The 4,172-nt window shown below is 42.7% G+C and overlaps 1 protein-coding gene across 3 annotated transcripts in view; it reads right to left on the bottom strand.

Annotated features, from left to right (window-relative positions):
- Positions 1-4,172, bottom strand: part of SHROOM3 (shroom family member 3) — a 379,035-nt gene that overhangs the window by 253,236 nt on the left and 121,627 nt on the right. The gene's annotated exons all lie outside the window — the stretch shown is intronic.

Genomic DNA, 4,172 nt, shown 5'->3' on the forward strand with positions numbered 1-4,172 from the left:
AAAAAAAAAAAAAAAAAAAAAAAAAAAAAAAAATACAAAAGAATAAAGAAAATCGTTGAGGGAATCTGAGCAAAAAGGAAAAAAGTAATAAAATAAAGCCAAGGACAAGATTAATTCCAAGAAATGCCTTCTACACATGAGGATTCTCGTTCTCTAACTAGGTACTTATTATCCAGGTCTCCACAGTTACGGGGTTTCATAGGGAGGCAAAGTCTTCCTAACTCAGAAATATTCACTAGTGAAGAGACCAGCTACAAAAGTAGGCCCACTCTAACAGCTTCTGCAGTTTAGCACCAGCTCCAATCTCCTGCTATTCCATCAATGTCTGTGCAGTCTAGCTGGCTATGAGATTGCAAACAATCAATACAACAAGCAAATAGAATGCAAATCCATTGCATAGTTAACTCGAATATCTCTCAAAAGAGGCAACATATAAAGAATAAGTTGGCTGGGTGCGGCGGCTCGTGTCTGTAATCCCAGCACTTTGGGAGGCCAAGGTGGGCAAATCACTTGAGGCCAGAAGTTCAAGACCACTCTGGCCAACATGGTGAAACCCCATCTTTACTTACAGAAAAAAAAAAAAAAAGCCAGATATGGTGGCACACTCCTGTAATCCCAGCTACTCAGGAGGCTGAGGCAGGAGGATTGATTGAACCTGGGAGGCAGAGGCTGCAGTGAGCTGAGATTGTGCCACTGCACTCCAGCCTAGGCCACAGAGTAAGACTCTGTGTCAAAAAAAAAAAAAAAGTATAAGCCATTCAGCTATCTTAAAATTTTTTGAGGAAACTAGGACCCAAAAAGTCAACACAGTTAATTTTTCATGCTAAGAATTAGCATGTCGTTGCAATGTGATGTGTTTTAAAAGTAAGGTTAAGTAAACTTATTTTCATACTAATTGTTTTTTTTGTTTTTCAACTCTGCATAATCTAACATCATATTTTGCTCCCTGTTTTACAGTGGATTCCTTTAGACAGGCTTTTTCTGTTCCCAACTGTTTGCAGATAATAAGGGCTACCCGGAACGTACTGTAGTGCAAATTTGGCTCTAAGTTTCTTGATGGCAAAAGCAAACTGGAAACCTGCTTTCTTAGAAAAGTCGTGCGTGCATAATATAAAACCAGGAAGTCGTTGTGGGAGCAGTGAGGATAATGGTATTGAAATCCACGATTAGAGAAGACTTAGGGCCCTAGTGGCTAATAAGAAGTCTAAAAAGGTAGATGCCAGTCTTTCTAAATTGCTTGGTGTTTGGTTGAACAGTGTCACATGCTAAATGGCTAACAAATACAGTGGTGGTCATTAATTCTGTTCAACAAGTATTTCTGCCCTCCATCTTGGCTGCAGAGGAAATGCTCTTTTTCGTTGAGTTTTAGGCTGGGCCCCTTGCAGTTGGGTAGAGCCATGAAACAATTTCTAGTCAGCATATTTCGAGCAGAAAAAATGCGCCATCTTCAAGCAGAGACCCTTTAGGGTTTCCTTTCCTTCTGGCATGGTGACTGGTAATGTTTGAGATAATGACTGCCCTGTCAGCTAGGGTCACTGGGAAACTAAAATGAGCTGCTGCCCTACAGATATACCATGGACATGTAGAATGAGCAAGAAAATAAACCTGTGCTTTAAGCCACTGAGATTTGGGTTTCTTGTTACTGTGGCCTAACCTGGTCTCTTCTGACTAATACAAATTTTGTCTTACCAGTGATAGGATGAAACAAACAAATAAAAAATAAATTAGTCCTGTCAAACCCATGTGCAGCTTTTGGGTGAGCCACACTCTCGTATACCTCCAGGACTTACTGGGTGCAGCTTCCTCCTCTACCACCCTCAGCCTCACAATCCCCAAACTCACCTTTCAAGACTCAGTTCAGTGATCAACTTCCCTAGGGAGCCATCCTGAAGCCCCTGAGACTCATGTCTCTTGTATGCTTTTCCATAAACTCTATCATAGCACTATCCCATGGAAAGGTACTTATCTGTTTACCTTAACTGTGCTCACCACTTGTCTGTTACCAGCTTGCAGGCCCAGACAGAATGAGTGTGATCAGTGGGAAAGTGCCATGGTCCCAAGAATTCAGTGTTTTGATGAGAACTTGCTCACCCTACCCCACCATTCCCTGGCTGGATGGGGACAGAATGCCTGCCATTCCTGGAGCGTTCATGATCTGTTTGGTGTCTCTTAGGCCCAGGGCCTCACTGATGAAGCTGTTTGGCAGAGTGGCCTATTCCCTTCTACCAAGACCTGTACTATAAGGAGCAAGGCACAGCTCTGCACCAGAAGGTCTAGGGCCAGACTTCAGGCCTCAGCTTTACCACTCTATTAGTTTCCTCTGGTTGCTGTAACAAATCACTGCAAACAGTGGCTTAAGGCAACACAGATTTAGTATTTTACAGTTCTGGAGGTTAGAGGCCCAAAGTGGGACTCACTAGGCTAAAACCAAGGAGTCAGCTAGCTGTGTTCTTTTCTGGAGATTCTAGGGAAGAACTGGTTTCCTTTCTTTTTCCAGCTTCCAGAGCCTTCCACAGACCTGGCTCGTGGCTTCTTTCATCTTCAAAGCCAGCAATGGCCATGTCTCTCTCACTCCGCACCATTTTGACTCTGACTCTCCTGCTTCTTTCATTGATGAGGATCTTAGTGATTATATTTGGCCCAATAAGATAATCCAGGAGAATCTCCCCATTCTAAAGTTCAGCTGATTAACAGCCTTAATTCCAGCTGCAACCTTTATTTCCCACGGCATGTAACACAATGTAGCCACAGGGACTAGGATATAGACATCTCTGGGGATTATTCTACCTACCATAACCACTTACTAGCTGTGTGACCTTAAGCAAGTTAATTCTTTCCTCTAAGCCTGTTTATTTTCCTGAGAAACAGGGAAGGTGAGGATAATGGCACCTACTGCTGCGGATTGTTGAGAGAATGAAAGTAGATTATGGTGATGAATGTAAAGCTTAGCATAATACCCAGCAGAGTCAGGGATCAATAAATACTGGCCTTTATCATCATCCTCATCCTCCTCCTCATCATGATTGTTTGTAGGAGGAGGTAGGAAAAGAAGCAACACATCCTCAATCCTCCACCCCTTATGGTAGGAGAATGAGCACCATCACAGGGGCCTCCTGCCCTTGTTCCCCGTCCTTCCTCTGCCCCATCTCATTTTAGAACACTGAAGGAGGAGAAGGTTCAGCAAACAGGATCGACAGACAAGAGGCCGCTGCACTCCAAATTGATTCTTTTGTGTTCCTGGTGTTTGAACTCTCCTAAATTGGGCACTGGGCTCTCAGATCTTAGAAAGACGCATCGAGACAGTTCCAGCCCCAAACCAGTTTCTCAAAGTCTCTTGAAAGGTGTGGAGGGGCCATGAGAATGACTATTCTGTGACAAGGGCGAAACTCTCCATTTCCTGGTGTGCGTGTGTGTGTGTGTGTGGGTGTGCACCCACATGTGTGAATCCTGGCCTTCTCAGAAAGTGCAGTGTGACTTCTTTCCCTCTCATGAATTCCCCGAGCCCCTGCCGTTATGGTGTGCGTCAGCCCAGTGAACTCTACTCAACTTCAAAGAGAGGATGTTCCAAGGCCATTCAGAGAGCAAGAGGCCAAGGCTAGTTAGCCCCCAGCTATGCCTCAATCTCCTTTTTCTGCTGCATTCAGATCAAAGACTAAGGCATTCATTTATATGTTATTTAATTTTTAAATTTTTCTTTAAAGGAATTTATTTATATTTTACCTTATTCCTTAAATAATTTCAGTCATCTTAGTTGGCATGTTTATTCCATGTTCTTAAGAAAGAACTTAAGAATTCTTAAGAACTTAAGAATTGCTCCAGTTTGTTTATGTTTAAATCATAACCTTTTCAGTCCTTAGACTGAAATTCTGCTGTATTTGTTCGTGGAAACATAATATATACATGCAATATGCATACATGTTTCGAACATCTACTATAACGTAGGGAATGTATATGTAAAATGTTTTATATAGGGAATGTATATGTAAAACGTTTTACAAATTAAAAAAAGAGAACTTCTGAGATGGGCACGGTGGCTCACGCCTGTAATCCCAGCACTTTGGAAGGCTGAGCTGGGTGGATCACCTGAGGTCGGGAGTTCGAGACCAGACCTGACCAACATGGAGAAACCCCATCTCTACTAAAAATACAAAATTAGTCTAGCATGGTGGCAC

Source organism: Cebus imitator, unplaced genomic scaffold (assembly GCF_001604975.1).
Source record: "Cebus imitator isolate Cc_AM_T3 unplaced genomic scaffold, Cebus_imitator-1.0 Scaffold537, whole genome shotgun sequence".
Taxonomy (NCBI): Eukaryota; Metazoa; Chordata; class Mammalia; order Primates; family Cebidae; genus Cebus; species Cebus imitator.